Raw genomic sequence first — 14616 nt, forward strand, 5'->3', positions numbered from 1 at the left:
CTTGGGCTTAGTTACATTGTCTTTTTGTGTGGTTTTTAATTGGGAACTTTGCTAAAAACCTGGAAACTATTTGAGCGGAAAAAAAAGTGTACATCTCTAGTTGAGACCAATTTTGAACTGATTTAGAAATGTCAGAGGCAGAAGTCACACACAGTGCTGCTAATTTCTACAAGAAATTTACACACGAAATTTGGTATTTATAAAAATCCCATAAATTTAGAAAAACAATTGTATTCTACTCATGCTCCTAAGTGTGTGTAAATTTTAGAAATTTAAAGAATTTAAGAAAATGTAAAGAAGACTAACTAATGTAAAACCTCGACTTGTCCGACTTCAAATCATATAATAAATCCTCTCAAAAGATCAAAAGATGAATATGAGATGATATATATGAATTTCAGCTTTTATTTCCTGATATTTACATCTAGACGTATTAAACAACTTGGACTATTGTACATTTTTTTGGAATCCATCCATTTTTCAAGTGAATGAATCAAAAATATTGGAATAAGATCGATTGTTTAAACAATTAATAGCTCTGAATGTCTACTCTTGGTCTGAGCCTTGGGTTTCGTCTGTGAAGACTGCATTTGTTATTAAAAAGGATAAACCACAATGTAGACCAGAGAGCTGTCTATGGGGGAAAAGCAAGGATTTTGCAGCTAAGAAAAGAGGGAAAATCAATCAGAGCCAATCAATCAGGCTTTACACTAGATGTTGGAGCGTCTCTGTGGGGATTTGTGATCATTCAGCTACAAGAGCATTAGTGAGATCAGACACTGATGTTGGTGAGGAGGTCTGGGGTTCAGTCGGTGTTCCAGTTCATCCCAAAGGTGTTCAGTGGGGTTGACGTCAGGGCTCTGTGCAGGACACTCGAGTTCTTCCACTCCAACCTTCACACACCATGTCTTCATGGGGCTCGCTTTGTGCACAGGGGCATCGTCATGCTGGAACAGATTTAAGCCTCTTAGTTCCAGTGAAGGGAAATTGTAATACTACAGCACACAAAGACATCCTATACAATTGTGTACTTCCAACTTTGTGGCAACTGTTTGGGGAAGAACCACATATGAGTGTATTGTGTCAAGCTGATTGTTCGTGTTGTGCAGAGGGGTGATGTGTGAAAAGTTTTATTAAAAGTGAACTTCATGACGATTAATGCTTGTTTGTAGTGCGAACAGGATGAACACTGTATGTCCAGTGCCATCTTGTGGACGTTATTAATACTAGGGCAGGACGCTATCACTGTCTACAGAAAATACAGTGTTGAAATTCTGTTCTTCCCACATTAATTCAATAAACACTGGTTATGCGATGAAGTTCATAAGAACCTTAAGTACCATATTTACTTATATGTTCACTTTTAAGACAAGGCTGAAACAAAACAAAAAGTTCTACGTTGTGGGCACTAGATGTCTCTGGGTGTCTATAATCAACTGATTCACATCTCATTTCTTATTTTATTTGGCTTTCAGCTGGTTGCTCTCTCATGTTAAAGGTGGAAAAAGATCTGATATGATTTATATTGGTTTCATTTTTTTTTACAAAAACCCTGCAATTTTAACAGGAGTGTGTAGAATGTTTATATCCACTGGACCATAGATGTACTTGCTTTGTTAGAGGACCTTTTCCAAGATCTTTTGCCCACTAAATTTCATTTACAGAAAAGCAAAATCTTTTTGATCCTTTGCTGGGATTCACTTAGCATTTTAACAGAAATGACCACAGCTAACGTGCAGTTCCATTGCTTATATCCCATCATACAGGGATATCTGCTCTAGGTGGAGGCAGTGCATGATTTAAGATCGATAAACAGGCCACAGTTAGAAAGGATTTAGGAACATTTCAGTGTGCACATGGACACATTCACTTTTAGGAAGCCCTTGTCAAAAAATCCTAAAGGATTCCAATAAGAAACTTGTACAGGATTCTATTTATAATTTCTACCATATTTTGGACTTGTCTTATAGAACATAAATATCCTGTAGGACCACTTTTACAGGGTTTTTTTTTTAATGGGATCCATTTGGGTTCCTATTCAGGTCTATATGGGAATTCAATGAGATATTTTTTGGAATCCTAAGGGTGCATTTTTCCACTGTTTTTTTTTTTTTTAAACTAAACAAATAGTAATTTTTTGACTGTGTCTTGCAAACTCATCTCAGTGTAGACATTATTAACCATTAATAACCAATACAGATTAAGATGTTTACAGGATGGTTTCTTAAAGATTTACACACACAAACACATATATATATATATATGTGTGTATACATATATAAATAAGATAGTATGTTACAGTAATAGTATAAAATACTCTAAAATAGAGAAAATACTCTAATTTTAAAGAAAATCTTTTATGATTCTCCCAAAGCACCCTCTGTAACATCCAATAACCCTCTAATAATAAGACATTATTTCCAATAAAATACAAGTATAGTTCCAGCAAGATTCCACAAATCTAATAAGATCCAACAGGATCAACTGAACGCACGTCTTTATAAATCACAACTTATAAATCTATCATATCTATTTCTTCTCATGAACACACCAGAATGTTGGATACATTCATAAATCTCGTAGTACATATGCATGTGATTAAAAAAAAGTGATATTTAATAGCATTAAAGGCAGTTTAGGTAAGTTATTCTGACTCTCAGCACCACACTTCCGCCTGTGGTGACGCCCACACACGCACGACGCGCTGATTGGACACGTCGGGTGTCAATCAAACTCCTGCCACAACTTTTGCGCGTTACTAGTCAAGGTTGGTTGTCTGGTGAGTTTGACCTAATTGGACTTCCGCCAAAAGAATGAGAGATATACTAGATTGGGGGCGCTTGTATAACACAGAAAAATCAACACAAAGCGCGTTCGGGGTATTTAAAAAAAAAAAAAAAAAAAAAAAAGGAAGTCGTTGAAAATTACATATTAAAATATGTTAGAGTATGTGTCCTTTAAAATGAAACAGGAGACTGATTGCGCCGCTAAAGTTGTTTTTTTTCCCGTATTGTTTAAATAAAAGCTAGTTTGTCGTTTGACACGACGTTAAAATATCCTCCTCGCGCTACAATGTAGCCTGTGTGTGTGTGTGTGTGTGTGTGTGTGTGTGTGTTGCCAGATTGTGTAGGCTGCTTCTGCTGCTGCCGCTTAGTGTGCAGTGCGCATGCGCGTGGGAAGCCCAGGGTAGGCCCTGCTGTTTTTGTAACTCCAGTCAATCCAACGCAGGCGTCTGAACCAAAACAAGGAGCGCGAGATCCCCTCATGACGGCGAATAAACTGGGTAAGGACAGCTTTCTGCATGTTTATGACTTTAAAAAAAATAAGACACCTGGTATATATGTGTAGTGCAGCATTTGTTTTAACGCTGACAGAAAAAAAAATCAGGGAACAAACCCCAGCAGAGCGCTCTTATTATTTTGTTGTTCCTGAAGCTTGCTAGTGAAGAGTCCGGAGGCCTGGTGACCCACATTTCTCTCTGGCTGAGAGAGAGAGAGGGAGAGGGAGAGAGAGAGAGACGCCAAACATTTGCGGCTAGCTAGCTAACCAAGCCATTTAAAAAAAAACACACGCACTTGTGTCTTGTCTGGACGATTCATTTCGGTGCCGGTGATGTGCATGTGTATTTGGTGTATTTTATTGGTCCGCATTATAAACTTTGCTATATTTAGTTCCCGGAGCGAAAGAAGCGCGCGCCAGGTTTGGGGAGCACAGCAGCAGTTCGCCGTGCGCGTGAATCTAGGTCACTTATTAAACATTTCATTGTGCGGATTGATATCCTAGTGCACTGTTTATGATCAATAGGAAGCTTTATACCAGATCCAAATCAACCTGGTTCTCTTCTGCTAGTGCAACCTGTAGAGGGCTGCTGGATGAAGGAGGAAAGAAAAATATTTCGGTGTACATGAGAGATTTTCCCCATCAGAGAGATACAGAGAGTTAGAGTTAGCCCAGAAGCTGATGCATCTGTTGCAGGTCGGTTTTTTGCAGGAAATTCCCTCACCATCCGAGTAGCATCAGTGTCCATGTTCATTCATTACAGTAAAGCGTTTCATCATAACATATTATTCGTTTAAATGATCTGAAAGGATTAACTGAAGCATGTGGAAACACCAAAGCGACTTTGGAAAGCCTAACGCCTTCGGTAGAGCTTGCTTTATTAAAAAAAAAATGCTGTGTGTCATCTACAGTCGCCTGTTAAGTAATTGAGAGCTCGACGCATGCGCCAAAGAGCCGCTCTTTACCTGCTCAGGAGGCGTGGCCCAAAGTTTGAAGACAAAATACTAAGTAGCTAGAAGCTTCTCTGAGTTGTTGGTAACATTATTATTACAACACCAAAGAAACTGCATTTCTAAAGGGTAAAATTTGTAAATAAGATGTCTCTTTGTGTCTTTCTTTAAGCCACAGGACACTTTCAAAGCTTTCTTAAGAGACATTTTACAAGGAAAATCAAGCTTAACAACAAAACAAACACACTTACCTTGTCACACAATGTTTACTACACATAGGACCAAACTAATATAACACGAAAACAGCACAATAATTTCAATGTTTTTGTTTCCTTATAATAAACTTTTATTATTACATAGAGGCGAGCTTAATGTGACACATGATGCTTTATATTTAGTTATGGGATCATCTGGGGTCAAGTTTTTGGTCAATAAAGTGGCAGTAGGGAGTGTTTATGGCCAGATAGAGGCGGCTTGATATCGCTGTCTCTTTTCCGGTACTGAAACCTTGCGTACTGATAATAATCCAATATATTTTTTCTTTAAAAACTACTAAACTGAAGATGTTTTTGTACTGAAACACTTAAAAAAAAACAAACAAACAAAAAAAAATACAGGAAAAAATACATAGTTAGAAACATGACTCGCGCAAAGCCGCAGCTTTGTTTATTTGGTTAAACACTTTCACACAAAAATCAGATATTGGAGACAAAAATCATATACATGACAAATATAATAAAGTATAAATATAATAAAATCAATCCTAATAAAAATACCATAATGTCTCTTTATATGTAAACATTTCCATATAAAAAAAAAAAATAAATAAAATAAACATATTAATTAATATTATTTTAAAACTAATAAAATAGGCCAAAAATAATAAATCATATCCAAAGCCAATTCCAGTGTTTTACTTTTGTTACAGGATCAGATTGAATTTTAATTTCTTTTGTCTCTAATATCTGATCCACCATTAAAAAAATGTATTTATTGATTGATTGATTGCTGTTGTCAGCCCGTTAGCGATCCTGGGTATTGGATTGGCGCTCAAATTTTAGGATATCCTCTTAAAAAAGAAGCACAGTGCCTTTGCAGGCATCCTAAAGTAAAAAGTAAGTAAATGCACTAAGCCTTAGATATAATAATAATAATAATGAAATGTTTACATTTAATTTATTTGGCAGAAGCTTTTATCAAAAGTGACTTAAGAGTAAGAAACTTACATGTGATGTTAAGGACGCAGTAGTGACTCGCTGACAGTCACACGTGCCGAACCTTACCCGCTGATTATCAGTCCTTATATTTCCTTTTTGAGGTTCAAGGCTGTTTTCACACCTAGCTCATGTGCTAAAGTCTGCACCAGAGGTTTTTTTTTTTTTTTTTTTTTTTTAGTGACATTTGGTTCGGTTGGTTTTACCTTGCAGTGGATTTCAAGCGAACCAAATTATTTGCATGCACGACTGTTGATTGGTCAGGGATTTGGCAGGGTGTGCGTAAACAGACTGATCCTCATTCAGGGTTGTTTTTCTTCCACACACAATGCAGGTAAAAAAATTTTTAGAGAAATTTAGGGTCACTAATTAATGACGTATCTGCACGGACTTAGAAGTGATGTTAGATCTATTCTATTGTGCAATGAACTAAAATAATCATTAAAATGTTTTTCAGCCATTGAAATGAAACTGTATGTGCTTTAGAGAGAAATAGACTGTGTGGGGAAAAGTGGTCTTTACAAAATTAGGATGTCTAATACATTTTCACAGTACTTTATATCTTGTGTCATATCGGACTGTCGCAAATTGGGCAGGAGACGTGGATCCGGTAGCGGCATCTCCCACGGTATTTTCAGAAATGATTATTAACAACAAAACAATGTCATAGATGAATCTTTAGTGGTTAATCTTTAATGGCGCCGTCCTGTTCGTATGATTTTGAGATAGACCATCATATACTATGGTGTGAAAATGTACAGCATGAAGTGCCTTTAAAATATTGATACAGTCCACTTTCAGCCTGAGCTTGGTCTTATGGTCTGTTATGCATGTTCTCCCTGTGTCCGGATTTGCCGGTTTTTATTTATTTATTTATTTATTTTCCCCCCACCCCTCTCAAAAACATGGCAGTGACTCTAACTTGTCCCTGGGTGTGAATGTGTGGTGTGGGTGTGATGTGGGTGTGAACTATGTAGCTCAAATGCACGGAGGTCGAAAATTAAGTTGTTTTGAGCTCCTTCACTTGTGAGGTCGAATGCAGTATTAGAGCAATCACAGGTATGGGAGAGACTCAAATCAAAATGTGATTTCATTTGAAAGATGTATTGCTGTGCCAAATTGCCTCTTTTGTTTGAAGTTTACTGCCAGGTTAAGGTTAAGGTTCAGTTCAGGCAGTGGGACTAACCAAGACTTTCCCAGAAACTCGTTCTATCTAATCAAGCTTTATAAGGAAAACAGGGCCCCTATACTGCTTATGGACTTCTTTAACTTTCTCCTGATTTCAGTCAGTCTGTTTTTATTTTTTGCTGATTTTGTGAGGATGTCTTGCAGTGGTGGTTGAAGGAAAGTCATAATTTTGTACGTCAGCTGCTGGGCTACTCTGAGATTTTGCATTTATCCTTGTGACAGCTGCTGATAGTGTATTTTGCCCGTCTTGTGTAGAATACAGCAAGGTTACGGTGAAGTGTGTTGTACAGATGTGCGAAGCCTGGTGGTTGTATTACACCCTAGTAATGAGATGCAAGCACGAGCCTAGTGTGAGTGCCTGTGTGGTTCCATTTTGTTATACGCTACGTCTGCGTTAGAGAAGAGAGCTGTACCACGAAGTGAGCCCAACATGCTGAGGTTTTCTTAGAAGTAAGCTGGTTTCACTACACCAAACATTCCCTACTTAATTGATCTCATGATTTGCAGATGCCAGTTAGCTCAGCCAACACAGGCTTCAGTCCTGCATGCTCATGTTTCAGTCTGAGTCTGAGTAGCAGTAACGCCAACCTGTGCTGCGTGTTACACCACAGCTTCCACCAGTTCACCTAGAACATTTCAACCTTGCTGTTACACAGCTGGCATTATGCTGTTACTGCCAATGTCATGCTTGTGTGATATGAAAACGATATCGTGATAAATTATGTCACGATATGCTTTTCTGAGATATCATGTTATATCTTTTTATTCATTTTTAATCTAAAAAATACCTACAAACCTAAAGCAGAATTTTGTCTTTAAAATAAAAAAAAAATTCAGTGTTAAATATTATTTATTTTTTTATAAATAGAAACGGTATAAAAATACAATAAATAAATAAATAAAATAAATATAATACATTTAAATAAATAAATAAATAAATAAACAAATTCAAGTATTTAAACACATTAATTAAAATATATGCAGAAAAATAAAAAATAAATAAATGCAAATATATTATAAATATATTAAAATATAAAGAAATAAACATTTATTATTTTTATTTTTTTTAAACAGTACTCTATTGCTGCAAGTTTGTTAGAAATGTCTTCGAGAATCGTGATATGTTTTTTTTTTGGGGGCATATCACCCGTCCCTATCCTGATGCCCGAGAAATACATGTAAATTGCATTAAAATGATTATTTTGCTCAATTTATTAAACTCAGTTTGAGTTGTTCTTATTTAGATAAAAAAAAATCCAAATCAAATAATTATAAGAAAAGGAGGTGAATAGCTTACTGTGTAATTAATCAATAATTCTTAAAACTTTTTCATACATCATTGAGTGTTGTTGCTTTAAGTGAAAGTCATCTGTTGCTTTTTCTCTCGTTCTTGTGCAGTTGATTTAATCCAGAGCTCGTTTAGAAAGATGAATGGAACGGTGTTTAGCTTCTGCGTCCTTGTGCACAGTGACACCAGATAAAAACCACTTACCATTTACCGTGTACCTGCGTAAAAATACCTAGAAATACGGCCTGTATGGACTCTGCCTCATGTTTAATCTCTGTCATGTGTGACTGTAGTGTTACTCGCACAAGAACATGCAACCTGTTGTGTGTTAGATTCTATGAATGAGTTCTAAGCTTCTAGGAAGTGTGTGATGGTTAATCAGTTCAGTGATACCGTGCTGTAGTGACATGGACTATGAAGCTTCAAAACAAAGTGGAAGTCTCTCAAGAGTTTTAAACCATTATATAAACCATTATTTAAACCATTGTGTGGATGCATGGAAATTTCACTCACCACAGTTTTTTTTTTTTGGCTGAAGATGAAGATAAATGACATGAGTTTAAGGCTGAACGAGTAAAATTATTGTAACCGAAATTGTTGTTTCCATTTCTAAAAGATTTAATACAAACACTTATGGCATTTCAGTTGTAATCAGAACCAAAATATAGTGGTTTAAAGTTGTTTTTAAAAGCATTGTGGTTAAAAGCGCGTAATAGTAATTTGCTATCTTTGATTTTTCTACGGCATTCGTTCTTTTTAGACGTAAACAGATAAAGAAGGGCTGCCCCGGAAACAGCAAATCAATAGTACAGCCATAATATTGGAACATAAACTACAGTGGATATAAAAAGTCTACACACGCCTGTTAAAATGCCAGGCTTCTGTGATGTAAAAAAATGAGACCACGATAAATCATTTCAGAAATTTTCCCACCTTTAATGTGACCTATAACCTGTACAACTCAATTGAAAAACAAACTGAAATCTTTTAGGTTGGGCGAGTAAAAATGAAAAACCAAAATAATGTGGTTGCATAAGTGTGCACACCCTTAAACTAATACTTTGTTGAAGCACCTTTTGATTTTATTACAGCACTCAGTCTTTATGGGTTTGAGTCTATCAGCATGGCACATCTTGACTTGGCAATATTCGCCCACTCTTCATTGCAAAAATGCTCCAAATCTGTCAGATTGCGAGGGCATCTCCTGTGCACGGCCCTCTTCAGATCACCCCACAGATTTTCATTCGGATTCAGGTCTGGGCTCTGGGTGGACCATTCCAAAACTTCAATCTTCTCCTGGTGAAGCTGTTCTTTTGTTGATTTGGATTTATGCTTTGGGTCGTTGTCGTGCTGAAAGATGAAGTTCTTCTTCATCTTCAGCTTTCTACCAGAAGCCTAAAGGTTTTGTGCCAATATTGACTGGTATTTGGAACTGTTCATAATTTCCTTCACCTTGACTAAGGCCCCAGTTCCAGCTGAAGAAAAACAGCCCCAAAGCATGATGCTGCCACCACCATGCTTCACTGTGGGTAAGGTGGTGTTCTTCTGTTGATGTGCAGTGTTCTTTTTGCGCCAAAACATACCTTTTGGAATTATGGCCAAAAAGTTCAACCTTGGTTTCATCAGACCATAAAACATTTTCCCACATGCTTTTGGGAGACTTCAAATGTGTTTTTGCAAAATTTAGCCAGGCTTGGATGTTTTTCTTTGTAAGAAAAGGCTTCAGTCTTGCCACCCTACCCCATAGCCCAGACATATGAAGAGTACGGGAGATCGTTGTCACATGTACTACACAGCCAGTACTTGCCAGAAATTCCTGCAGCTCCTTTAATGTTGCTGTAGGCCTCTTGGCAGCCTCCCTGACCAGTTTTCTTCTCGTCTTTTCATCAATTTTGGAGGGACGTCCAGTTCTTGGTAATGTTGCTGTTGCACCACATTTTCTCCACTTGATGATGATGGTCTTCACTGTGTTCCATGGTATATCTAATGCCTTGGAAATTCTTTTGTACCCTTCTTCTGACTGATACCTTTTAATAATCAGATCCCTCTGATGCTGTGGAAGCTCTCTGTGGACGATGGCTTTTGCTGTAAGATGTGACTAAGAAAATGTCAGGAAAAGCCTACTAGAACAGCTGAACTTTATTTGGGGTTAATCAGAGGCACTTTAAATGATGGCAGGTGTGTACTGACTCCTATTTAACATGAGTTTGAATGTGATTGCTTAATTCTGAACACAGCCACATCCCCAGTTATAAGAGGGTGTGCACACTTATGCAACCACATTATTTTGTTTTTTTATTTTTACTCGCCCCCCCCCTAAAATATTTCAGTTTGTTTTTCAGATGAGTTGTACAGGTTATAGGTCACATTAAAGGTGGAAAAAGTTCTGAAATTATTTATCTTGGTCTCATTTTTTTACATCACCAGAAACCTGGCATTTTAACAGGGGTGTGTAGACTTTTTATATCCATTGTATATGGCCAAAAGTTTGCACACACCTTACCATCACACCTATATGTGCTTGTTGAACATTTCAAATTTATTCTCCCTTTGTTGTTATAATAAGCTCCACTCTTCTGGGAAGGCTTTCCACTAGATTTTGGAGCGTCTCTGTGGGGATTTGTGATCATTCAGCTACAAGAGCATTAGTGAGATCAGACACTGATGTTGGTGAGGAGGTCTGGGGTTCAGTCAGTGTTCCAGTTCATCCCAAAGGTGTTCAGTGGGGTTGAGGTCAGGACTCTGTGCAGGACACTCGAGTTCTTCCACTCCAACCTTCACACACCATGTCTTCATGGAGCTCGCTTTGTGCACAGGGGCACTGTCATGCTGGAACAGGTTTCAGCCTCTTAGTTCCAGTGAAGGGAAACTGTAAAGCTACAGCATACAGAGACATTCTATACAATTGTGTGCTTCCAACTTCATGGCAACAGTCTGGGGAAGAAGCACATATGGGGGTGTGATGATCAGGTGTCCCCAAACTTATGGCCATATAGTGTAGTAAAATTTTTTTTGATTGATGTTTTTTTGATTGACGATTGGCTCAAGTGATTCCTCTGACCAGTCCTATGGTGCATGTGGTCTTTTTTTTTTTTCAGTTCCCCGCACATCTTTAGTGCCTGCCCGCTGTTAGTTCACATTTACTGTTTGATGCACAAGTATGGAAGAAAAACTTATAGTCATAGTTTCATTTTATCCTGTCATATAAGGCTTACAGAGACCTTCCAAAAAAAAAAAATCTGTTTCTTGTCAGAAAAAAAAAAAAACAGTACCATACACACCCACAAGCGACAAACTACAGTGACACAAGTGCTTTCCAGAGTGCACGTGGGGTAAGGAGCACTTTTTTTAATTTCTTGCTAGTACAAATAATGTGAAAAATTATGTAGAAATGGTTAAAAAAATAGTTTAAGCCATTGTTTCAGGACAAGTGTATTATGTAGCTGAAAAAAGTTTGAAAATCTGCTTTCTGGTCTGGAATGTTTGTATTGAATTGGTCTCTTGTCAGTCATTTTATAGACACGCCATCAATGCCAGTTCACAGTTATTGAGAAGTTTATAGGATGAGTTGTAATTTGGCTTTCAAGCAGTTGAATGTGCTTGAAAGTGATACAACAGTCCTTGCTAATGCAAACTCTAGTTGGCATGTTGACTCTAGTTGAACCACTATAAGGTTTGGGGGCGGAGCTTTGTGTACATGGGTGGAAATGGGGGCAGGTTCAATGAGTAAAAAAAAAAATCATTCAAATCTTATTCAACTCCAACCATTTACCTGTTAGAGACTTTTTTCCCCACAAATCTTAGCTAATGCAGCTTTAAGGAGTAAGTGCTTCAGATGTAAAATGGGAAAGAAAGATCTGACCCTTTTAAGTTTTCTTGCTAATTATTGCGCTACTCTGTAGTAATGATTTGAAGAAAGTTTCCAGAGTTATAGTCTTCCTTTCGGTAAGAATTTCTGCTTCTTTTCCTTGGCCGTGTGTACCATCTGGCCTCCTTCTGCACTATGTACTGAGCAAAAAAAAATACCAGAGAGTCTTAGAGTTGGTTTACTGTAGATGGACAATACAGTGATCTTCAAAAACATCAATTCCGTTGCATTATACTCATCTGTTAGCTCTCTTTCTGATGACGCACAGCAATTTTTAAAGCTATGGTCCACTCTTTCTCAAGATGGAGGCATTTGGTTGGATAGAATGGATGAGAGGATCAAACATTTTAAGCATATTTTGACCAAATACATATGCAGTTTATTTCCAATAAAAATTTCCCATGCTGAATGTAATGATGAATCACACACATGGCAGTGTAATGTAAACATGTAGAACCACCTTTAGCAACAATAAATTGAAGTAAACTTTTTCTGTAGGAGTTTCTCAGCTTCTCACATTGTTTTGGAGAAATTTTGGTCCACGCCTCTTTACAACATTGCTTCAGTTCATTGATGTTTGAGGACATTTGTTTATGCACAGCTCTCAAGATTCTGCCACAGCATCTCAGTGGGGGTGAGGTCTGGACTTGGCCATTCCTAAACCCTGATTTTTTTTTTTCTTCTTTAGCCATTCAGATGTTGATTTGTTGGTGTGCTTGGCATCATTGTCCTTGACCCAATTTTGGCCCAGGTTAAGCTGCTGGAGAGACGACTGCACATTTGCCTCAAGAATATTCTGGTATAAATTGGAGTTGATCATTGTCTCAATGACTGCAAGTTTCCCAGATCCTGTGGCTGCCAGACAAGCCCAAATCATCAGCTCTCCACCACCACCATGCTTAACAGCTGATATGAGGTGTTTGTGACGATATGCTGTGTTTGGTTTTCACCAAACATGGTGCTGTGCATGATGACCAAACATCTCCACCTTGGTCTCATCAGTCCAAAAGATATTGTTCCAGAAATTTTGTGGTTTGTTCAGATGCAATTTTGTAAACCTAAGTCGAGAGAAGGGGCTTTTTCCTAGCCACCCTTCCATGAAAGCCATACTTGTTCAGTCTTTTTCTGATTGTGCTGTAGTGAACATAAACATTTAAAGCTCTTGGGTTTTTCTTTATATCTCTGAGCATTAAATGGTCTGACTCTAGAATGGTGAATTTCAAATTGTTTGGAGATGGCCTTATAACTCTTCCTGAGGAGCAACACTTGGTTCTCTGAGGTCATGGCTGATGTCCTTCCTTCTTGGCATGATGAAGACACATACCTGATGTAGACACACACCTGAGAGCTCCAGAACACCAAATCTCCAGAGGTTCTGCTTTTATAGAGGTAGTCACTCTTCTCGATGAACTAATCTTGTGCATTTCATTAGTAACAGCTGCTGCTAATTACTCTGTTAATGATTGTGGCAGTAGGAAGCGTTATTTTTTTACTTATTTTTTTCCTGCCTGGTTTCTAAATGTTGGTTTACTTTTTGGGAAAAAAATGACTACATATTGAAACTTGTGTTTTTTATTGTCACCTGAGGTTATTGTGTGTGTTTGTAGAAATTGGTGAGGACCACACAACTGTTAATTATACCTGGTAAATAAAAACATTGTATGGGATAGGAGGGTGTACTTTCTTTTTCCCATAACTGTATATATGTATGTCTTCATTTCTCTTCAGGTAGTAATGCAGGGCAGCTTTTCTGACATTAAACTATATCCTTTCCTAAAGCACAGTTGGCGATCATAGCTCATCTCCCTAGAGCTCCTTTGGCAGTGAGGCTATTTTTAATTTAGTTCTGTAATTATTTCATATTTTCTACCTCTATATGGCAGTGAGAGTGTAGTTAGTAACAGCTCTCTTCTGTACTGGCAAAGCAGCAGTAGGGCCAAGCTGGCGTCAGACCCATGACTTTGGCCGCACAGGGACTCAGGAGGTCTCTGTGGGTGTTTCATATGACAAGGCCTTCTGCAGATTTCAGCATCCACCCACTCCACCAAAGTGGCTGAACTCCATCTGCGTACTGCACGCTTTCAGGCTTCTGACTCAACGCTGCCATGAAACAGCAGAGGCTCGTTTACGACTCACTGCTTTTTTTTTTATTTATTTTTTTTTATTCAAGCTCATTTATCATAATTTTAACCTCAGTAATTGTGTTTTTTCTCAGAATGTATGAATGCTACAGTAGTAATATATAGGTCGAATAGGGAAGTAACGATATACAGAATTCTAATTCAGTACAATACAGTGGCATCTCAATATGCTTTTCGATACAGCGACAGTAAGCTTGTGCCTTAGGTTTCCATTTTTTATGGTATGCATATAATAAATTTTTTCCCTGTTTTCCCCCAGTTTGGCCAATTCCCACCCACCAGCCAGCTCTCCACTCTCTTATGACAGTTATCAACCGGGGAGGGTGAAGCCTAACACATCCTTCCCCAGAGACACATGAAACGAGCCAGCCACATCTTCTCGAACTGTTTCTTATGCTCCGTCACAGGGCGGCATTAAAACACTCGGAGGAAAGCGCTATCTGCCCTCTTCTGCATATTGGCTAGATTGGCAAATGTTATTGTGATTGACAGGGGAGAGAGAGCATACCATCCCTCCCACCCAGAGAGCAAGGCCAGTGTTGCTACGAATTCAAATTCGCAGTAGGGCCTTATTACAGAAAACACTTTTTTTTTCGGGTCGTAAAAATACAATAATTGAAGCTTAATAATGACAGTAATGTTATTAGTGCTAGCTAGTACTGATAGATAGATTGCTTTATTAATCGCA

The 14616-nt window shown here is 37.9% G+C and overlaps 1 protein-coding gene across 2 annotated transcripts in view; it reads left to right on the forward strand.

Annotated features, from left to right (window-relative positions):
• Positions 1-2500: 2500 nt before the first annotated feature.
• Positions 2501-14616, forward strand: part of clocka (clock circadian regulator a) — a 67918-nt gene continuing 55802 nt past the window's right edge. For both annotated transcript variants that reach the window (XM_034313930.2, XM_034313931.2), the window contains exon 1: positions 2501-3283. The gene's annotated coding sequence lies outside the window, so the exon portion shown is untranslated. The remainder of the gene's footprint in view (positions 3284-14616) is intronic.

The sequence above is a fragment of the Pangasianodon hypophthalmus genome, chromosome 19 (genome assembly GCF_027358585.1).
Source record: "Pangasianodon hypophthalmus isolate fPanHyp1 chromosome 19, fPanHyp1.pri, whole genome shotgun sequence".
NCBI classification, from domain to species: Eukaryota; Metazoa; Chordata; class Actinopteri; order Siluriformes; family Pangasiidae; genus Pangasianodon; species Pangasianodon hypophthalmus.